Genomic DNA, 24,772 nt, shown 5'->3' with positions numbered 1-24,772 from the left:
TCTTCTTGCCAAGAAAACCCTGAACCCCTATCCTGTAATCAGAACGTTATTTAAGTTTCTACCTAAGGCGATGCTCCCTGAATTGCATTTTTTTGATTCCAAGATAAATGCCTCTCTGTTTCTCATTTGACCCTTTATTTTTAGGTTAAGACTGTAATATTTCATGACTGCCAGGAATCTTCACCCTCCACCAGTAAAACTAGATGTTAAATAATGATCAAAGATCCTATACTTACATGATTTACATCTCCTTTCATTTGTCATACCGTGCCTTCCATTTCTGAAGCAATCTCATTCACCTCCCATTAATAAATTTGGCAACCTTATGTATTACTTCTTTCATTAGTACTTACCTGATTCTTGTCCCTCAAGTACATGTCAATCACTCTCATTTCAATGATTTTTTTTGACTGTATTCCATCCACTACACCTAGTACATTCTTTATTAAATTATGAATTTTATTTATATTTGTGACTTTCTACATTCCCACAATCCTTAGTATAACTATTTGCATAAGTAATGACTCAGTACATTTGTATTGTTAAATAGTCCCCCATTGTTATACTGGTGGATATTCAACAAAGAGTAGAAATAAACGATCTTTGAGGCGCTTTCTACTAATATAGTAATATACCCAAAGGTAACCTTTTATAAAAAAAAACATGTGTTGAGATTATGCTTTCAAAGAAAAGAAGGCAAAGAAAGTCTCTTTAGTTCCAAAATACTTTTGTGTAGTACTTTGAAAATTGGAAGGTATTAGAGTGAATTTTGCATTTACTGAAATCCTCCCATACAGCTACCAAGATAATAGTCCACCCTCCTGGAATATTGCTCAACCATGTTGATCCCTGACATGATTGGACTCTTTCATTGGGACAGAAGTCTAAATTCGGTTTTCTCATCATTCTTCCTATAAAATGTCCCTACTCTCCTTCTATAAATGTGTTCTTTTAAGCACTTCTTCATTCAGCACTAGATTTGTGAGGTATGGATTTAAATATAGACCATTGTTGAGCTCTAACATTTTGTCTTTTCCTTACATTATTTAACTTATCTCCAGATATATCATATTTCAAATGTTATCTTGTGTTTCCTAAATTGTTAGAGACAATACAACTTAATTATAGAGACAAGAAAAGTGAGATCAGAAGTAATCACTAAACTTATGGAGTTTCATAGGCATTATATTTTTCTACTCCAAAAAACTTGCTCTTAATAGGTTCCTGCTACAGTGTAAAGAGCTCGAAGGCATTATGCTAAATGAGATGTTAGACAGAAAAAGACAAATACTGAATGATATCTCTTATACATGGAATCTAAAAAACCCAAACTCATAGAGACAGAGACTAGAATGGTGGTTAACAGGGGTGGGCTGTGGGGAATTGAGGAGAACTGGTTCAAACGGTAAAAATGTGCAGTCATAAGATTAATAAGTTCTGGAGGTCTAACACACAGCATAATGATTATAGTTAATAATACTGTATTATATCCTACAAACTTGCTAAGAGACTAGATCTTAAAGGTTCACACCACAGAAAAGAAATGATAATTGTGTGATATGATGAAAGTGGTAGCTTATAATATGGTGGTAATCATATTGCAATATATAAATGTATCAAATCAACACATAATTGTAGGGCAGTAGAATTTTCTACCCCAAAATGTGTCTCTTTGGCTTGATTATTTTTAAAAACAAAAAAACTCAGGAAGAAACTTTGATCTCCCCATGAACTGCCTAAAAGAATTTAAGACAGAAGGCCTGTTCCAAGAAGGAACTAATACCACAATTAATTGTAGTATAGTGTGAACCTGGTATGACAGATATAGAGAAATCTATCCATCAAGGCCCATTTAATCAAAGTTGTCCTCATATCCCATTGTCTATGCAAGACATGGCAAACATTTGCTTTTCCTTACCCATGTGAATTGCTTTCCTCCCCTTTGAATAACCAAACTGCTACCCCCAACATTTTCCTTTGTCTCTAGCTGAAGATGGTATTTAAGGTGATGGCATCAGCCATTTTGTCAAGTTACTTACTTTTCCAGGATTTCTGCCATATATACATGCTATCAAATTTTGTCAATTTTCTCCTGTTATTCTATCTCACATCGATTTAATTCTTAGACCAGTCAGAAGAAGTTAAAAAGGTAAAGAAATATCTCTTCCTCCCCTACATAGTACACCTTAAACTTACACAATGTTATATGCCTATTATATCTTAATTAGAAAACAAACTGTTTTAAAAAAAAATCTTGGCAACTCTCATGAAATGCTATAAAGTATTTATGGTAAAATAATGACCCACCGATTCTTAGAGTTTTAAGGGAACCGAGAGGTCACCCAAGTCCCACTTCTAAACCAAGGTAATATTCCACCAGTGACGGAGAGCAGAAGGGAATAATTGGAAGAGCTTCCACTTTAAAACATAATCTATTTTATCCACTTTAGCTGGACACTTCATCATCTCCAGTTTTGGTGAGCAATGGGTTGCTGCATTGCACAAATTCAGGAAGCATGTAGAAAATAAGTAAAACGGTGCCCCTGAATTTGAACAATGTGGTGGCCTTGGGGGATGCTTTCTTTATTGACCATGTACTGAGTGATATTTTATAATATGTGAATCATTGCAGCATACTGACGAGGACAAATTTCTATGTGTTGATTAAATTCTACTGTAGATTATAACATAATGTAGTCCTGCTGTATACTCTGCCTTATTATAGTTAATATGTTTTCTTTACCGCAAAACAAACAAATACAAAGTACCTGTGTACAAAAACTAATTTGTGAAGTGATGGGCATAAGCCAGTATATGTCCCCAAATACCGCAGGTAAATTGTTTTTTGTAAAACCTCACCTGGCACTAGAGACGGACATTGCCTTTTTTAATGGTTCCTAATAAAGTGAAACCACATTTTAGTCTAAAATCATTTAAATAAATTACTGTTGATTTGGGGAACACGTCTCCTTAGTGATGCATCAGAACTCCTTTGTATATTTTATTGTCATTGTTTGTATGATAATGCTGATACAAATATACCAAATCTACTCCTGTAAGACATATTGTGGAGGCCAATTCAAATTAAGTAATTGCACTAATTTTTCATGATTAAACTCAAGACGTCATGCGTTTGTGTTACCCAAGAGCTTTACTACCATTGTCTACTTCCCTGGAGCATATAAAAGGAATGGGATTTGTCTCTAGCCACTTTATTCTGATTTCTTTCCAAACTCATTTTCTCATCAAGGGCGTCTCTGTGTACAAGGATGACAAATCTCTTTAGGTTACACTCTGTTGAGGTAGGAGCTAAATTTAACTTCCTACACATGACTGTTCATGCAGACCACTTAGTCTAATGTCCCTCAACCTCTTTCCATTAAAACCTGAGCTTTACTGGCTACATTGTTATTAACAATTGGATAATTAACCTTCCAAAGGGACTTGTATTTAATTGAAGATGACTTTCTTACATCACGGAAGAAAGTAACTTGGTTGGAATTTAAGACATCTACAAATGAGAAAAAAAATCTATATCTAAACAACTTCACTGGTGCCCCTAAATGTAATGCTATGTAGGCAACTGTCTACTTATAAATGCTTTCCTTCAGAAAATAGTTGTATGGTCCTGAGTTAGGCCATTTTGAGTAAGTTCAATGCATGATAATGGTACCAAGGAAAACCAGGTTCACTAAGTCTCTTTGTTCCCGGAAACAATATTAGAAGTGTTCATGGTTTGAATAACATAGCTCTGCTTTAAATACACACAGTAACCATTTTTAACAAAAGAGATAATTTTTCACTGAAATAGTCAATGAAAATTGTTCCATTATTTTACAAAAATACAGCAAACTTTATGGTATACAAGGTATGACTGGAAACAAAAAATTATAATCATAAAATTCTGAACTTGCTTACAATATAATGGTGAATGGACTTCTTTTGGAAAACCTTTATGATAGTAATGCACATATAGAGAAGATTTAAATGATAAGTATTCAGATAGATAAATTTAAAACAACATATACCCCAGTAACCAGGACCCAGTCCAAGAAGCGAAACATTACTAGAATCACCGAAGCCTTCTACTTTCTCCTTCTTAAGTCACTAATCTCTTATGCAAATTACATTCATAGTTTTTATTATGGTAGATTAGTTTCATATTTTTTTGGAACCATACATAACTAGATGATTAAGTCATATGTTGTTTCAATTATTAACATACTTGTACAGTCTATCCATGTTGTTCCATACAGTTGCAGTACATTCATTCTCGTTGTTCAATAGCATTCTTTTGTAAAAATATATCATTTCTTATTTATCTACTTACCATGGATATACAGTTGAGTTGTGTTCCCTTTCTTATTACCAGTAATGTTAAATGGACATTATGGTAGATGTTTTTTGTTACAGATATACAATTATTTATCTTGTGTAAAACCAGGAGCTGAAAATATATTCAGGCATGTGTGTGTATAAAATTTAGATTTGGTAAATATCATCATATAGTTTTCTATGAAGTTTGCCAATCCACACTTCCACTATCAAATTCTCAGTGTATGAGCTCTCTGGCACTTCCACTTCCTCACCGATACTTAACGCTGTCTATCATTTTAATTTCAGCTGTCATGTAGAGTATTTGATTTCCATGATGACTAATAAAGTTGGATATCCACTTTTATAATGTGATCCTTAAAGTAAAAGTTCAGATTGAAAGGCCAGTTAACTGGGTCCGACTTGATAATTTTGGGGCTCTTGCAATCTGTGATATCTGTCATCATTACCACTTCCATTTCTGATCAAATTGGCCTAGAGATGAAATGTATTCCTTTAGTATAAATATATTCCCACCCATCTGCTACTTTTTTAATTACCCCAAATTGAAATAGGTATATGTGTTGATAGATTCATATCGATATGAATACAGAATGTGGAACTGGAATACATAATAAAGATTATCTTGTTTTAGCCCTTCTTTTAACAGAGTGGAAACTGAGGCTCAAAGAGAAAAGTGATGTGTTGAAGGTCATAGTTATCGTAAGTTGAGAGTAGAGATTCAGACGCAGTTTTGTTGCCACCATTTCTTTTGTTCATAGTATGTTTTCACAGAAGATTTGAAACTAGGTTGCATTTGGTGTCTCTTAAGATGAGGCCACATATTTATTGATATAGTGAGAATTTTTATTGTTTTGATTTAAGAAATTTAGCTAACCAGCTTTGCATCAATATGGAGCTAAGTGCTTGTATCATTATACATAGAACATAATTGTCATCACTGGTCATGCTTATGTTTATAGATACCAATATAAGGAACTATGATAAAAAAATTGATCTATAACACTGGGGCATTACACACAATTACTGAAAGAGACTACGTTCTTGGAGCCAGAGATGGGAACAGGAAACTAGAAATGGTGGGATGATATTTTGGAACGTTCCTGGGGCATGACTCATAGAGAAGGTATGACTGGAAGTCTAAAGAAAATACTAAACCAAAAGTGAGGCTGAGAGGAGGAGAAAGGAAGAATTAGGGAGGAAAGCCTTCTGAGAGTGAAAATGCACATTAGGTTATAAATCAAAATAGCAGTTCCATTTACTGCAATGGAAACTATCTTTAAAAGTAGAGTTTTATCTATACAGATCAGCAGTGAGGTAAGGCTCTGGCTAATGTGGAATTTTAATAGGGAAGAATGGAATGACACCAAGTGCTTCATCCTAAATACTGAGCAGGAAATGTTCTCAAAGTGCATGGGTTCATCACAATACATACATGCCACTTCTTTGCTGTTAAGTGTGCCATGTCAGCCATGGCCCTTAGGATAGGACCGTACAGAATAACATAAAATGGAGTACCCTGGGATTAATTATCTAAACTCATTTCTTGGCAATATGGGGTCTGAGGCTTAGATCAGTAGAATGGTTTCAGGCATCTGGCCTGGCATGGAAATGGTCTGGCTAGCATGGGTAGCTATGAAGAAAGCTCTGCTCAGCTCTATCCAGGAGTGAAGGCAGGGTCAGGACAAAGAAGTCATACTGGGTGGGCAGAGAGCTCTAACCGTGACCTGAGGCTGCGATCTGCAACGGGAATCTGACAGATTGAGTGAGTAGGCTCCAAGGGGATAAGGATGCAACCTGGAGAATTTTTATATGACATAGTGCCATGAATGACATCTTTTTCCTTCAGCGCCAGGGATTTAGTGTCTGATGGGGAGTTAGTAGACTCCGTATAATCTTAGAAACTCTCTTGAACAATCATGTATATCTGATTGTTTAGACACACACACACACACACATATATATATATATATAAATCCTTATAATCTCAGGCTTGTCTCTCTTCAAGGACCAGTTCTTATCTTAAACTGTCTCTCAGCTTGGCCATTTTCTTATAATGAAAATAAAACAAAAACAAAAATCCTGCTTTCCTGATCATGTATAAAGGCTATTAAGTCAGTGTCTTTAAAAAGGTAAAGAAGGGGGCCAGCCCCATGGCTGAGTAGTTGACATTCTGTGTGCTCTACCACGGTGGCCCAGGTTCACAGGTTCAGATCCTGGGTGTGGACCTACTCCACTCATCAGCCATGCTATGGAGGCATCTCACATACAAAGTAGAGGAAGATTGGCACAGATGATAGCTCAAGGCCAATCTTCCTCAAGCCAAAGGAAAAAAAAGGAGGAATGGAAATGGATGTTAGCTCAGGGCAAATCTCCCTCACCAAATTAAAAAAAAAAAGGTAAAGAAAGAAAGGGATATATCTTTTTCCTCAAATATATATGTAAAAGATGGCCATTGAATCCAATTTTTCATAACATGAGTAGGTTTAACTTTTATAGATATGAGCATATTTAATACATTTTTAATAACGTATATTGACTGTAAAAGGGTTTTGGACAATGATTAAGAGGTAGTGATATGTAAATTATCCCATAAGCAGCAAAAAAAGTTATTTGAGATTATAAAAGAAAATATCTGAGTAATAAAATATTTTTGTCTTAAAACTCTGTTTAACTAGTCATTGAAGATAACCTGCTGGAAATTTCATATTTTTAAAATATTTGGTTTTACTCTTACAACGTTTTGAAGTACATAACATTCAACACATTTTGTTCTCTAAAAGGATACATAAAATTAGAGAGGAGGACTTAAATGGGAACCTTGTATAACTCACTACTCTGTCCTCCTGGAATCAGAAAAGAATGCTTCCATTTCCTTTCTTGTAAACAACATAAAATAAAATGAATAGACCTAAGAACTTGAATTCTAACATATTTTCATAACTGGAGTAATTGTTAATTTAAAACAGAAAAACATAAAAAATTAACTTATTAGAATAAAGTAAGGATTATTTAACATCCAGATCTCAGCAATGACTGCTATTAAAAATGTGTTTAGATTACACTTTCAGTTTATTTCACAGAGGCACAGAGAGCCAATATAAGTCATTACATATGGAATATTAAATTAAATACTACTTATTTTTCTTTTTTTCCATTGAACATATATTTTTGTTAATCACTATTACTTTACAACTTAAACTGTATCAATTTGGCCTTTCAGGTTTTCTAAAACTTTTTATTTGAACCACTATAATGCTATGAACACATCAGGGGAGATAGAGTTCTCTTTTCCAGTGGCCTTTGAGAAGGTCCAAATCCTTTACCCCCAAATTCCATTCATGCAGTTTCCGTACAGTTGTCAATAGCAACGCATCTGTTCTCTAGAGTGAGGGCAAGAAGGGAAATCCACAACCTGATGTAAAGTCCATGAGTTGCAATATGAATCTACAGCTGCTGATCCTGGGGATGTCTGCTAATAATAATAATCGAGACAGAATGATGATCCCTGTCTCTGATACTTGTTCAGGTTAGGCCAAAAGACGAGAAACACATACAGATTTTGCCTAAGATGAGCCTATGAGAATAAGAATAACTAAATAAAGGGAGCTCTTTTAATTTGTGAATTTACAAAGGCTCCTTTTTGCATCAATCTTACAGAGGACTTTCATTCATTATTCAAGAGATGTTTTTGAATGACTTCCTGGAGCAAAGCATTGCAAATGGCAAAGTAGAAATATTGGCGAACAAGAGAAGACAGAGCCTTGCATTTATGAAAATTTGACTTAGGACAGGAGATTTTTTTTATCCTTTTTTATTTATGGACTACTTTCATACATCTAAGCGTTAGGAAGGAATATTTACAGAATGATATAAGTACTTTGGAAAGATATAAACAAAAGTATTTTAACCCTCTAACCCTCCATTCTGGATGAGCAAATTTACTAAACTCCCTGTTTAATAAAAATGGAAACTTAGGAGGGCAAGTTGAATTGACATGTGGGGAGAAGTTTCTCTGCCCATGATATCTCACAAAGTCATACTCTTGAGCAGAGAAGAGAAGTATAAGAAGATCATCTTTGAAAAACAGGATAATGAAACTATTACTACTCTTCCTTAGCCTGGAGAGAAGATTCAGATCAGAAATGACTGCTCCCTACCGTTAATTTAAGCACAAAAACAAGTAGCGGGAAATATCTAAAAGATGCATTGGTACACTACAGGAATCTATGTCAAAGTACCTGAACTTTAGCTTTCAGAATTATTAAACAAATACATTTGGGTGAAAACATGGTTTCACACAGAGCAAAACATAGTGTCAATTGCTTTTTTCAGGGCACCTTTCACATCCTTATTCCTTAAGCTATAGATCAGTGGGTTTAACATTGGGATCACAACTGTGTAGAAAACAGAGGCCATTTTGTCTGTGTCCATGGAGTGACTGGAGCTGGGTCGGAAATACATGAACAGGAGTGTGCCGTAAAATATAGCAACAGCAGTTAAGTGGGAGGCTCACGTAGAGAAGGCTTTGCATCTCCCCTCAGCTGAGTTCATTCTAAGGATGGTAATTATGATGTAGCTGTAGGAAAGGAGGACAGTCATGATGCTGCACCCCTTAAATTAATTGGTCCACATAACCCTCATCTTCTGACATGATTCTTGTTGTTTTTTTCAATACTGCGGAAATGCTGTTATATCCTGTAATAGAGAGTCATAGTTAAGTGAGAGATGTACATAAGTAATATACTTCTTTGTTTTTCCCTCATCATCTACAACTGTGGAGCAGACAGAGATCTGGCTGACTCCTGGATATAAAATGTCCTCTCTTCCCCATTAACCCATCAGGTCCTATCCAGTATAAATTAACAAGGGGTAGAGATAGATGTGATTTAGGACTCACTGGCTCAGGGAAGGTGGTAGTTGCTGGAGAAAGGGGTAGAAAGTTCTCCATGAGTGATGCAGCAGAGTGCACAGACAGGAATATGCCAGGCCTAACCTGGCTCCTACAAAATCTATTCACCAGCAGAACAGATGTGTAGCACACATGATAAAAGTTTTCATGTGTCCACAATCCCATGACATCAGAAATAGTCATGTCTGAACTGTGCACCATCCCAATCCCTAGAAATAGTAATATTGATTTATGTTTTTCTTTTATGCCTATTTTTCTTAAACATCTCTGAAGTTTGCCTTCCTTTAAAAGAGCTGGTGGTCCTTGGGAGGCCACCTGAATTCTATGTCCCACTGTTATGTTTTAGCCAAGCCAATTCTGTTGTATGTAATGTCAGCCATGACATCCTCTGTTCTCTAAAAATATAAGAAAAGTGGAGTTGAATGTAGAAGAAGAATAGAAAAAGAGTATCTGAATAATGATCTGGTGATCACTGTGCAGGTCTCTAAATCCTTGGTCTGAATTCATCTAAATAGCTGTCTCTGTAGAAAGATCTTTTAAAAAATCCTTTCCTTAAAAAAGAAAATATCTTTAAAAAATAGTAAAGGACAGGTGCGATTAAAAACAAAAACTGACCACATACACAATCCATAATTGTATTTTATTATATTGTTTGCTGTCTATGGATATATGTATTTAAAATAACTAGAATGATAAAAGTGATTAAAATTGGGTTGTATAATATTTTATACCCTCCTTTGCTTTTATAACATGCTTTCAGCAAAAGTGTATAAAAGAATCAAAGAAATCTAAAATATAAATAATAAAAACAACAATAAATATTTGTACCTGTTCCAGAACTACTGTTTTCTTTGTTGCATGCAACTGTCTCTGCAGGGGGGTTCAGCATTGCCTTCTGACTGAGCTGGATTTTATAACCGTCTCTGTGTCTGGTCCCTGGAAGTTAAACACTGGGTCTCTGGGGATTAAGTGACAAGCATAATAATATCATTTATCACCTGTTATTTCCTACAGGCTATGTGACTAAGAAAGAACTTATGACTTTTTTTTAGATGTTATTTTTGTTCCTCTCTACCTTACTGCCCAATACTATACTTATTTAACAACAGTAAAATGACTCTGGTCAATGAGCATTCCTTATTTCCAGCTCAACATTTGCTATAGGGGTATTTTTTTTTATAATTAAAAAATTTAGGAAACAAATACTAACCCACTCATGCTCACACACTTACCCAGGCACACATGCACAAACACTCTCCCAATAAACATAGTCACAGAATAAAGACTTTTGTGAATACAGCAAAAATAATGACTAAAATCACACTGCCTAGAAATAACTAGATTCTGCTGCCTATGTTGTGAGATTTTTTATTTTTAAACAGAAATGATGTCAGAACAAACATGTTTTGTAAAAATATTGTATATATATATTTTTTTGCTGAGGAAGATTAGCCCTGAGCTAACATCTGTGCCCATCTTCCTCCATTTTGTGTGTGGGATGCTGCCACTGCATGGCCTGATGTGTGGTTCGTAGGTCCTCATCCAGGATCCAAACCTGCAAACCCTGGGCCGCTGAAGTAGAGTGCGCAAACTTAACCACTACACCACTGGGACAGCACCAATATTTTATACATTTAAATGAGTGTTATGAAAAAAGGCAATGCAGTCCTTGCTATTGATGTACATTAACTGATTCAATCTATTCTCCGTGAATGGCCGCTTGGATTATATACAATCTTTGCTTCATAAAAACTCTTGATACGAGTAAAATTATACTTACATAATTTTTCCTAGCCAAGTCTTTCTATAAAATAAATTCTAAGAAATGGCCTTTAACAATAAAATGATTTAACTTTCAAAAAGGAGAATTTAGGCTTTTTTACCATAGTCAGATATTTTATATTATTTAATTATCACCACATATCATATATTTTATATTATCACATATGTCTTCAGTTGTCCCTAAAAAATTCATTGTATGACACAGATATTGGAACTCAGAGTTGATGGTTACTTCTAGAGTCTCTCAAACATTTATCTACATTGACTTCATAGAAATTGCTTGCGATAGATTCCTGAATACAGTGCAATGAAACAAATTTGTCTTAAAAGATAGCTCCCTTAAATACTCTCATAGAATGTTGAAGTGTATTATGTTAAAGCGCTACTTAAAAATTCAAAGCTTAATGACCCATAGACTCCTAGATTTCTGAGAGAACTGAGAGACCATTCAATTTACATTTTCAGTGGTTGAGGGCAGAAGCCTCGCCACATTGGAATGTAATCTGTTTTCTTTAAGTCAGCTGGGCGCTTGAACTTCATTAAGTTGGTGTGAAGTGAAAATGACATACCATTCTAAGAATTAAACAGAAAATAAAGAAATTGGGGCCAGCCCAGTGGTGCAGCAGTTAAGTTCGCACATTCTGCTTTGGCGGCCCGAGGTTCGCTGGTTTGGATCCTGGGTAGCGGACATGGCACCACATGTCAAGCCATGCTGTGGTTAGGCATCCCACATAGAAGGTAGAGGAAGATGGGCATTTATGTTAGCTCTGGGCCAGTCTTTCTCAGAAAAAGAGGAGGATTGGTGGCAGATGTTAGCTCAGGGCTAATCTTCCTCAAAAAACAAAAAACAGAAAAGAAAGAAAATGATGTCCTTTGAGCTTGTGGAACCCGACGGCTTAGAGGGATAATCTCCATATAGTCTTTTTACTGAGTAATATTCTAGCATGTGTGTGAATCATTGCTGTACAATTACAAGCATAGGTTGCTATGTGTTCGTTAAATGTCTACCATTACTTAATGTTCAAAATACGTACAATAACGACATAGATTAGCTGCACATCTTGAGTCTTAATTGCCACAAACCCATAAATGAAAAATTTGTGTAAACAAACAGCAAAATTAAGATGTGCAAGGTATGTGCCAGATTATGCATTCTAATACGTTTCATATTAATTTCACATTTCTTCTGAAAAACTGCCCTGATTAAACAGAAACATACATTTTGCAGTTATTTTTGTTTACTTATTTCTCTGGTTTGTGTTATGGAGTTTGTCTCTGCTTTTTATAAAGCTAGAATACTCTTCAGGCAAATTCATTTAAATTTGTATCTTTTTAATTTTTGGCACAGTGATTTTAGTGACAATTTTTAATGCTTTTTCATAATATGTTGCTAATAATTGTGTGATGACCCTGATACTAAAATACCAAATGTACTCCTGTGGGAGATATTGCTGAGCCAAATTTCAAACCACCAAAGTAATTGCTGGTAATTTTCCATCAGGTAAACACAAGAAAATGATGTATTTGTGATACCTAAGAGCTCTACTGCCTTTCTCTAGTTCTCCGGTGCATATTTGGAAGAGGAGGCTTCCTTGGTCACTTTCCTCTGATTCCCATTCATACTCATTTTCCCTCAGGTCTTCCCTGTCTCCACAGATGCCAGTTTCCTCAGGCTACACTCTGTTTATCGGGATTCAGACTCCATGTTTATAAACATGGCTTCCCTTCCAGATCATGAAATTTAACTCCCACTGTTAAATCTGAAGCATAGGTAACAATATCTGCTAAAAAAAATAGGACAATCTAAATTACTTCCCAAAGAATTTGTGTTTTCATAGAATGGCTTTCTCTAGCTATGGAGGGAAATGACTTAACGTAGGATTTAAGGCCTCAGAGAAAAACAAGTGAGAAAAAAAATCTAAATCTACATGGCTTTTCTGGTGTCAGTGATGCCCCTAAACATCACAAGTAAGCACATAGGCAACTGACTACGTATAAACTTCTTTGAGAAAATGGTTGTCTGGCCCTGAGGCATGGGCCGTTATCATGTGAATTCAGTGTGTGATAAATGCTATCAAGGAAAACCAGGTTCATTAAGTCCCCCTGTTTCAGGAAATAAGAAAAGCAGTGCCTATGGGTTACTAAAAACACTTCTGTTCTATAAGCAAGGTTGTACTTTTCAGTAACATAAAGGATAATCATTTAATGAAATAGTCTGTGAATATTGTGTGCTTTATTAATTTTACAAGAATATCTTGAAAACATATTGTGTACAAGAAACTGCTCAAGATTTAAAAATTAATAATAAAATCCTGCAGTTGTCTACTATGTGAGAGGAAATCACTTTTGTTTTTAGAAAACCTCTTAAGTTTTATATATGTATATATATAAACCATATACATATATTTTTTTAAACAGGTGAGCTTTTGAAAATTAAAAGTCTTGTATTCCAACCCTGACCATCTGACCATAAAACAGAATAAAATGAGAATTTCAGAGACTGTCTGTGGGCCCTAACAAAAATTGATGCCTTATAGGATAGTTTTATAAAAACTGTATAGAATGGAAATCATTAGGTTTTTATCCTTTAACATCTAGATTCTTCCACTCAATAGTGTATATATATGAGAGTCCTCCATGCTGTTGCATGGGATGATACTTCATTCTTTCTCTTTGCTGTGAAGTGTCCCAATGAACAAACATACTATAGATTATTTGTCAAATTCCAAATAACGCTACATTGATCATTTTTTGGAGAAGCTTTGGGTGTACATACTCACTCATTTCTATTGGATATAAAACTAGGAATGGAATTTTAGGGCCAGCTGTGATAGATACTGCCGTACAGTTTTCCAAAGTTGAATATCAGTTCTTACTTTTACTGTCTACGTGTGAGAGCTGTAGTTGTTCCACATCCACACAAGTACTCGATATTAATATTGTGAATCTTTTTCATTTTATCTACTCTTTAGGTGAGTTATAGTACTATACTGTGATTTTAATTTTTATTTTCCTGAATCCTAATAAAGTGCATAACCATATCTGCGAAGTGTATGCTAAAGTCTGAATGCAGAATATGAGGCCAGTTAATAGAGCTGTGATTAAAAGTATTTGAAATGCCACAATTCACACTCTAGTTGATATCATTATTGCCGCTGAGGTCAAATCAGCCTAGTGATACAATTCAATTCTTTGTATGAAGGTGGAGCCACTCTTTGTTTTGTTTTGCTTGTTGGCTTGTAAATATCTGCAATAATAGGGACAGTTTACACAGCATTAGAACCCCAGATATATAGAGATGGATTGTGGCACCTGGAAAAAACTTAGACATACTGTGGTGTGCAGCCCTCCTTTACAGGGGACTGAGCTCTAATCAGGAAGAGTGATTTGTGAACCACCACAGCATTTAGTGTTGCATTCGGTGTCTAATTCAGAGCGCATATTTCTGGACATGAATTTGCAGAGAGGTTAAACTTTCTTCCTCTGCCTTTAACACAACCTCCCATACACTGGGTTATACAGCTTAGTACAGCTGTGTTGTAACAAACTTAGTTATACAACGTATCACCAACATGGATCTATCTGTTCACTGTGTTACATGCTGTTATATTTGGGCATGTGACCCTAATCTACCATCACTATGTCATTGTTATCTTTAGAGATTTCAGTACAATGGCCATAGAAAAGGAGTTCAGATACAGAAACATGCTTATTACATTACCCACTTCACAGTCATTGGTAATATCCTATTTGGACAATAATATTTTCCATCAGTTGCCGGTAGATACGTGATAACAGTGTTATGTAATGATGCAGAGAATGGAAGGGATGGGTGTGGCATGAAGTAGATGAGCTAGAATAGATCAAAGATTTTGATATTTTGTTTTCTCTATTCCTGTAGAATCCCAACATAGAAGTTTAGTTTAGGCCATTGGCTCCAAGTTTCTATTTAGTCATGAATGAGGGGGAAAAGAATATACGACCCCAAAATATACCACTTTGGAATGGGAATAATTTTGAGTTGAAGACAAGCAAGGCCCAACTCACTCTCAGGAAGTTCTGTTTACCTTCTTCTCAACTTCCTTAAAGAATTTATGGAAGGCCTGCTCCACAAGAAATCTAATGCCAAAGATAACTTTTGATCAGAAAGGCTTCTCTGCATGGCACAGCAAACACTGGTTAACGAAACATTTGCTCTTCTCATCATCCTGTGAATTGTCTTCTTCCTCTTTGAAGCCCCAGACCCTTACTCCTTCTCTTTAGTTCTGGACAACATATCAGTAATCATCTGACTGTCTTTGGGTCTTATATCTTTGGGCCTCCTCTATATATGAAATTTGTTCTTCTCCTGTTAATCTGTCTTATGTCAATTGAATTATTAGACCAGTTAAAGAACCTAGAAGGAAAAAAGGGAAGTTTTTTGCCCCTCTACGAATCTACTGTATAACATTCCCAGCAAATGATATTTCAAACTCAAAATTGCATAAATTCAAGGAGGTGAAGCCTAAATTAATCAATTGTTACTTCAATTTTTAGACATATATTTACTGAGCTTAAGATGTCTCATTTATTAGAATAATATTTCCTTCTTCTTAGTTTGCACTCTTTATATGTGATTAAAGGAGCCAATATGCAGATAAACTCAATCTTTAAATGATATTACTGTCATATGTCTCATGGAAGGAAGATGGCATGTGTATAACTTTCAAATAGTGGCAATCCACTTACTCTCTGATTAGTTGGACTTTAATATATTTCAAAAAAATGTTTTCTGCTACATCGCTATTGTAGGGGAGGAAGACATTTCCTCTATCCTCTCTGGGTTCGTCTGGCTGGACAACGAATTAAATTCACTTGAGATAGAATAGCAAGAGAAAATTAAACAAAGCTTTATAACATGTATACATGGGAGAGGCTCAGGCAAGCTGAGCAACTTGCCAAAATGGCTGAAGCCACCACCTTAAATATCACATCCAGCTAAAGACAAAGGAGGATGTTGGGGGTGAGAGGAGTCAGTTACAGGAGGTTACCAGAAACAAGAATAAGATTATCATGCAGATTTAAGCCCTTGCCTTTGGCATTGATTAAGAGTTTCTAGAGATAGGGTCATCCCTTCTTCCTGGTACAGAGAGGGAGACATCTTTACAGATGGAGATTTCCTTTATAAATGTAACTCATTCATAAGAAAGCGTAAGCAAGTTCCACCCCTCAGAGCCTCCTTTCCTGTCTGCAGTTTATTAAAAGCAATCAGCCCCAAATAATCCTCATGCCAAAAAGACATATCTTGGGGTGGCCAATTCCAGGCCCCCACACTATTACTAAGAATGATTAGGGGCTGGCCTGGTGGTCCAGTGGTGAAGTTCACACATTCCGCTTTGGCGGTCCAGGGTTTGCCTGTTTGGATCCCAGGTGCGGACATGGCACTGCTTGGGAAGCTGTGCTGTCATAGGCGTCCCACATATAAAATAGAGGAAGATGGGCATGGATGTTAGCTCAGGGCCAGTTTTCCTCAGCAAAAAGAGGAGGATTGGCAGCAGTTAGCTCAGGGCTAATCGTCCTCAACAAAATAAAAAGAAAAGAAAGATTAACAAAAGATTGTGGGTAAGTTGAAAAAATATGATATAGGAGGAAGCCCTTAAAACTTTTCCTCAAAAAGCCATTAACCATAGATTTTTCCATCATCATATTTTTCACTAATTTGTCACTATGTCTCACAAATTCTACCTTCACTAGCAAAGGAGCCTCTGAGGCTTTACTTCCATTCTGAAATTCTTTAATATAAGATATTTACAATTACATAATGAGTACGATTCCAATGGATAAATAAGAGTGCTAATGAATCTTATATGGTCCTTGAAATATACAGCCATATCCAAGTTTTCTCAAAAAGGCAGACCACCCATATTTAACACCAGAAAATCTGAGCAAATGATGCAGAGTACATCAAGAAAGTACACAGATGAATGCTTTTCACTTCCTGTGTAATTAATATGAATGTCTTTACAGATTTATTAACTTATTACCCACAATCATTTTATGTACTTCCTTAAAAGCTATAAAATATGTGTATACAAGGCACATATCTACCCTCATTTAATTTATTTTGACCAATATCTAATAAATACTCAAAATTGTTATTGAGTATGTTGATTTTTATTATTTATTTGTCATTCTTGTTTGTCTCCCAGATACAGCACAGGTACCGGGACACAGGAATAAAATGCTCAGTCCTCGAGTAAAGGATGCACACAGTCTCATATTGGAGTTAATAGTTTAATCAATAGAGTGAGAGAGAAAATAATGCCTTGAGTAGAGTATTGTTAGCAAACCACACAGAGGGGATTTAACCAGGACTGAGAAGGGGGAACATAGGAAGGAGAGCTGAGTAGAAGTGACTTGAGTTGAGAATTTCAGAACAAGGATACACTTTACCAGGACCCTCCACTTTGCTCTCTATCCTTCCCATATTGCATTTCATATCCTCTAAGAAGGGATTGTCTGCCCACCTCAGGATCTCTAATTCCCAGCCTCTCTGTCTAGAATCCTTTCCTCTCCCTACCATCCATTGTATTTCTATTCATTGTTTATTTCTGAAACTGAATTTCAGAGAATCTTTTATTCTCTGCACCCTACATTGAGATATTTTGCTTGAACTCAGAGTATCTTCCCTTTTTAATTCAAGGTGATATATAGTTTATGATGCAATTTGTAAGATTAGCTAATTAATTTTTCTGATTTCCACTACATTATAGGATTCATTAGTGAAGAAACTACTGGAATCACCATCAAATGCAAATCACCTGGAAGCACAACAGCTGGATTCTAAACATTAATAACTCAGGATAATTAAATTAATACATAAAATAAACATCAAGCAAGTGAAAAATTGGCACACTAAAGTGGAGATTGGAAAGATGGATCATGTTCAGTGCTTCATTAAAGAAAATTGATTTTATCACTGACATGTTTCTTATAAGTTAACAAATGAAAATTATTATAGTACCGCATTTTGTATATGTCATCCCTAGCATTTACTGAGACATAAAATAGGCTTTATAAAATTCTTTTTATCACTCTTCTTCATTGATTTGCTTTAGTGCTTATAACCCATGTTTGACTGACCTTTGCCAAATGACAAATCACTTCACCGCAAGACAAGTCATGAAAACAAGTGGAATCAGCAGACTATAATTTGTAAATTTGCATATCTTAGGGTTATAAATTGACTTCATTAAAATGAAAACCGGAAGAAGAAATATAAGTGCTCCTGAGAGATATAGGCTTCTGTCTTATATTTACGTATGCATCGTGCATGTGTGCGTCTGTTGATGCAAGAAAATTTGAACGTGGGTGGTGGTCTGATTTTTATTTTTTCTAGACTTATTATGTTATGTGATCTATATGCACTTGGATTTACATATATTGGTACTTGTAATGTGTTATCTATATTATTGAAAGAGACAAAAGCAAATATTAAATTTACATACACAATGATATCACTCGCACAGTGATAAAAAAGTAATGATTTACTTATCAACTTGAGTAAAACATTTATAAGTAAAATCTTTAAGTTCCTTATACAAACAACAAATGAGGTCAGTCAAATTCACACAAGTCTAACAAAGAAATATCATGTTTAGCCATTAGAGTTTCTTTAACTGAGTAATCAAGTATAAAATAACTCATTTATAAACTCCTCAATACTTAATTTTCCATTTTCCAAAAGTGTAAAGTTTTTTCCCCATGATATTCTTTGAATTTAACCATTTATAAACCTACCTGCATTGAGCTAGCCTCTCTGTCCTTATCACTGGTACATGAACAATAGGCAGATTGCGTTTTATTTTGAACGAGTGACTGTTGGGAATTAAATTTATAGAGTTTCTGCCTTCTGTGTTATGAGAACATGATTAGTTAGATTTCTGGTTCTGTCTTTTACACTGAGAATGTTGCAACAACTTTAGCAAAGCCTAAACTTTTAATTCTTCACTCTATTCACCAAAGTGATCAATGTCAGAAATTTACCAGACTTTATTTTAATGCTATGTTTCATGGCTACCATGAACCTCTACCCTCCTCAAGTGAATCAGATGTCTAATGGAATACAGATAGATCCTCTATTTAATGATTTCCATCTCATTTTCATTGTTTACACTATGGCTTCTATTTCTGAAACATTTCCTTCACCTACCATTTAGAAATATGATAATCTTACATATTGATTTTTCATTAGTCATTGTCTGATTTTTCCCCAGGTACATGTCAGTTACCCTCACCTCTATAATATTTTGACTATGTAGGGGCAGAAAACTTTTCCCTTCTTCCCTCTAGTTTCTTTGACTGGTTTAATGATTAAACAGACTTAATAAACCAGATTAACAGGAGAAAAACAAATTTAATTTCATTTGCACAGGAACTCCATAAAAAATATGAGACTCAAACAAGTGACCAAAGCAGGCAGCTTTTAAACCTTTTAGACAAAGAACACTAAATTTGAGAAGAATTGACAAGATTAAGGGGTTTGGGCCTGGGGTAGTAAATTAGTGAAGAAGAAATAAGTTTTGTTTATATAGCCTTCTTGGCCCTAAATTTCCTTCTCTCCGGTGATAAGGATGCCTTCTACCCTCGGTGCAGCAGGCATAACTTTCACATGAGAGATTTATTTCCTACTTTTCGGAGGACAAAGGAGGGTCAGAGTATCCTTCTTACACTGACTGTTTCTTAAGTAACTTTAATTCAAAATAATCAATATGACAAGGTGACCTACTTTAGGATGGCATATTCTGCTCTCTTTCAATTGTATAACATCCACTACACCTAGTACATTCTTTATTGAACTATGTATTTCATGTATTTATATATATGTCTTTTTACATTCCTCTGATCCTTAGCATAGGATTTGCATGAGTAACGGCTCAGTAAATGTATGTTGTTCAATATTTTCCTGTTGTTAGGCTGGTGGATATTCAACAAACAGTAGAAATAAACAGCCTTTGCAGCCTGTTTCCACTAATATAGTTCATATGTACAAGAATGATCTTTTTATTTAAAAAAAAAATGTGTTGGGATAATGCTTTCAAAGAAAAAGCCAAAGTCTGCTCATTTCCAAAATAAATTAGTGTACTATTATTCATGGTAGTACTTTGAAAATTGGGAGGTACTGGAAATGCCAATTTTGTGTGTATCCAAATCCCACCTGTAAAGCTGCAAATGTAATGCTCCACCCTCCCTGAATCTTCGTCAACCATGTTGGTCCCCACCTTGATTGGACTCCTTCATTGGGTCAGAGAGATAAATCGTGTGTTTTCATTATTCTGCCCCATAGAATATTTCTACTTTCCCTTCTATAAATGTGCTTTTTAAGCACCTCCTTATTCAGCACTAGAGTCATGAGGCAAAAGGTATGGATTCAAATATAAACCATTGTGGATATCTTACCAATTTTTTTGTGTTTTTCTTATACTATTTAACTTTCTTCCATATACATTATCATATATTTCAAATATTATCTTGTGTTTCCTGAGTTGTCTCTAACAACTTCATTATACAGATACTGAAAGTGAGATCCAGAAATACTCAGTAAACTTCTGGAGTTTCATAGGCATTATAGCTTCATGACTCAAAAAGCTTACTCTTAATAGGTTCCTACTACAGTATAAGGAACTTAGAGCATTATGCTAAGTGAGATGAGTCAGACAGAGAAAGACAAATACTGTATATCACTTATATGTGGAATCTACAAAAGCTGAACTCATAGAAACAGAGTGTAGATTGGTGGTTACCTGGGGCTCAGGGTGGCGGAGTTGGGGAGATGTGGGTTGAGGGGTAAAACCTTGCAGTTATAAGAGGAATAAGTTCTATAGATCTAATGCACAGCACTGTGATTATAGTTACAGTACTGTATTATATACTTCAAAGTTGATAATAGCCTAGATCTTAAGTAGTCTCACTACAAAATAAATAATAATTATGTGATGTAGTGCAGATGTTAGCTAATGATATGGGGTAACCATATTCCAAGATATAAATGCATCAAATAAACACTGTATTGCACATTTCCAGGAAGCACAAGAAAATAAGAAAATGGTGCCCCTGATTATGTAACATGGTGGCATTGGGAATACTCTCTGTATTGACCATCTTTTGAGTACTATTTTAGAATATGTGAATCATTTCAGGATGGTAATGTAGGGACCTGAAATTGGCCACCCCAAGATATGTCTCTTTGGCATCAGGATTATTTGAGCCTGATTGCTTTTGATAAACTGGGACAGGGAAGGAGGAATGGAACTTGCCCTTTCTTAGGACACACTTACACTTGTGAGGTAAATCTCTATCTGTAAAAGGTGCCTCCCTCTCTGCACCAGGAAGAAGAAAGGAGATGACCTTCTCTCTAGAAACTCTTCATCAATGCCAAAGGCAAGGACTTAAATCGGTATTTTATTGTGCTTGCCTGGTAACCTCCTGTAACTGACTTCCCTCCCCCTCCCAACCTTGGCATTTCTTTAAGGATTGAGCATCCTTCCTTAGGCTAGGAACTGATTGCTGCTCTCACCTGTGATCGTCCAGCTCCAGACAATAGACTTGCCTCCTGCTACGCCCACCAAGACAGCAGACCCACTATCTGCTGTGTCCATCAAGCGCTGTGCCGACAGGGCAATGTTTTGACTATTGTGGGAGGGACATTTCAATCATATGTGAAACACCCTGTTTGGGAGTATATAACCACTCTGTGCACCTCACTTCTTCGGTGCCGTTTCTTCCTTCGGGAAGAAAGGCCCCGGGCCATGGTTCCTCATAAAGCTTTGTTTAATTTTCTCTTGCTATTCTGTCTCACGTGAATTTAATTTGTTCTCCAGCCAGACGGACCCACACTTGGGAAGAGGAAATGTCTTCCTCCCCTAGAGTGACAAGTATAAATTTCCACGTGTTCATTAAATTCTACTGCTGATTGTAACATAATTTATCCTTACTGTACATTCTGCCTCATTGCTATTAACTTTTTTCTTTACTGTAAAGCAGGTAAATGCAAAATCTGTGCGTACACAAAATAATTTACAAAATGATAAGTATAAGCCCGTGTATACATACAAATACTCCAGGTAATTCATTTCTGCTGAAACTCACTGGGAACTAGACAGAGACATAACCTTTTTCCAGGGTCCTACAAAGCTAGACCACATCTTAGGCTAAAATCATTAAAATAAAGAATCATTGGTTTGGGGTAAAGGACACGTTACTGATGTATTTCAATGCCTTTTTGTATTTTATTGTAATTAATTGTGTGATCATTTGTACAAATACACTTAATTTACTGTTATAGGAGATATTGTGGAGAACAAGCACAAGCTACGTAATTGTAATAATTTGCCACCTGTTAAACTGAAGACACTGATGCATATGTGTTACCCAAGAGCTTTGCTGCCATTATCTACTTCTCTGATACATATTTGAAGGAATGGGAAATTTCCTTGGTGACTTTATTCTTGTTCCTTTCCAAACTAACTTTCCCATCAGGTGCTTCTCTGTCCCAAGCGATGGCAAATCTCTTCAGGTCCCACTTTGTTGAGGCAAGTTCTAAATTTAGCTTCCTAAACATGACTGCCCCTGCAGACCATTTAGCATAACTTCCCTCTAACACTTTCCTTAAAACCTGAGCCTTAATGGCTGCATTATTATTAACATTTGGATAATTAACTTCCCAAAGGGATTTGTATTTAATTGAAGTTGACTTTCTTAACTCATGGAAGAAGATTACCCAGTTGGGCTTTAAGACATCAGAGACACGCAAGTAAGAAAAAAATATCTGTCTAATAACTTCTCTAGTGCCACAGTGGCTCTAAATATAATACTATCTAGGCAACTGTCTATTTATAAATTCTTTTCTTTATAAAATAGTTGAATGGCCCTTAGTCGTGGGCCATTATGAATAAGTTCAGTGCATGATAACGGTACCAAGGAAAATCAGATTCACTAAATCTTCTTGCTGCTGGAAACAATATTAGGAGTACTCCTGGGTTGAATCAGTCATCCTTGCTTTTTTAATAGTAAAAGGGATAGTTATTCACTGAAAGATTCTATGAAAGTAACACCATTAATTTTACAAAAATGTATTGGACTTTATTGTTTGGAAAGCATTTCTAGGGATAAAAATTTATAACAATAAAATTCTGAGGTTTCTTATAGTCTAATGGTAAATGGAATTTGCTTTGTAAAAACGTTTTTGCTGTGAAAAGGAAAAAGGAAAAAACCCTTTTCTCTATATTTGAATATATAGAGAGAATATTTATGATAAGTATACGGATAGATAACTTCAAAAAACGCATTTATAATCAGGACTCAGACCAAGAAATACAGCATTACCAGTATCATAAAAGCCTTTTATATGCTCCCTCCTAAGTCACTAATCTTTTACTTCCAAGGAGTAAATACTTTTTTGTTTTATCATGATAGATTAGTTTCATAGTTTTTGAGTCACACAAGTGGATGACTACAGTATGCACTGATTCATTCAACAATATGCTTGTGTTATCCACCCGTGTTTCTGCATTCAGTTGTACTACATTCACTCTCATGGTTGTATAGTATTCTTTGTAAAAATATGTCATTATATCATTATTTATTTATTCTTTGTAAAAATATGCCATTATATCATTATTTATCTGCTCTTTAGTGTTCAAACCTCACGTTAAAGGTATTGGTTTAGGAAACAGAGTAGGATGATCAACAATGTTCTGAGGCACAGGGTGGTGTTTGAACCAAGTTTGGAGAATGCTGGAGGGAAGGAAAGGGCCTGGAGGAAGTGACTGAGTTGTGCATTGCAGCACAGGGATTGACTCATCAGGCCAGTCCCCTTGATCTCCATAATCTAGCTACACTTAAAATTCTTTAAATTCCACAGAAATCGCATGCTCCTGCCAACTTCAAGGCTTTTCTAATTACTGATACATCTGCCTAGAATTCTTTCTCTACCAGCTCTCAGTTAATTCCTACTTATCTCTTAGGTCCCAGATTGTCTCTAATTCCAGGAAGTTCTTTTTAACTTTGTTCACGACACTTGAACACTGTACTTTGGGTTTATAGCGTCCAGTCTTTCCACATTGTGGCATAATTATAGTTTCATTATAAATAATTTGAATGATTATTTAATTAACATTTGCCACTTTCATTAGGCGATAAGATTCATTAATATAAGAACTGTTGGATTCTGCACGAAATACAAAGCACATAAGACGTGCAACAGACACTTAGGAAACTCTCAATAACTTTTAGAAATTAAATTAATGCATGAATAAAAGATTGAGAAAATGAAAATTTGGCAAAATAAGAGTCCAGAATTCTTCCACAAATAGGAGTACCAAATATAAATTTAAGACATAAAATGAAACATGGTGTATTTAGGGAATGAGACATATTTGTATGGCTGGAACATAGTATAAATATTTATTGGATCACCCAACATTACTTAAAATAATTTTGATTTTCATGTATTATAGTGTAACATTGGGATAAAATATATATACATATAACTTTTCAATGGAACTAATTTTTATTTAAGTTTTTTCAGAATCTCTTCCATATCCTTGTTCTGTAGACTATAAATCAGAGGGTTTAACAGGGGAGTCACAAGAGTGTAAAAAATGAGATCATTTTGTCTTGATCCAGGGAGTAGGAAGAACTCAGCCAGAAATACATGAAGAGCAGAGCTCCCTGGAAAATTGCAACAACAGTTAAGTGGGAGGT

At 35.4% G+C, this 24,772-nt stretch overlaps 1 protein-coding gene across 29 annotated transcripts in view; it reads right to left on the bottom strand.

The window, feature by feature from the left end:
- The window catches only part of OR5W1G (olfactory receptor family 5 subfamily W member 1G), a 180,376-nt gene that overhangs the window by 83,113 nt on the left and 72,491 nt on the right, over window positions 1-24,772 (bottom strand). For 2 of the 29 annotated variants that reach the window (XR_011423919.1, XR_011423925.1), the window contains one exon: window positions 10,076-10,205. The exons of 24 other annotated variants lie outside the window; for them this stretch is intronic. The gene's annotated coding sequence lies outside the window, so the exon portion shown is untranslated. Of the gene's footprint in view, window positions 1-7,388; window positions 9,034-10,075; window positions 10,206-16,423; window positions 16,587-24,772 lie in introns of those variants that run through there. 3 more of the 29 variants (XR_011423913.1, XR_011423924.1, XM_070229588.1) reach the window with 3 other exon arrangements.

This window comes from Equus caballus, chromosome 12 (genome assembly GCF_041296265.1).
Source record: "Equus caballus isolate H_3958 breed thoroughbred chromosome 12, TB-T2T, whole genome shotgun sequence".
Lineage (NCBI taxonomy): Eukaryota > Metazoa > Chordata > Mammalia > Perissodactyla > Equidae > Equus > Equus caballus.
The sequence above is the reverse complement of the archived record's forward strand: the minus strand, read 5'-3'. Positions and strand labels throughout refer to the sequence as shown.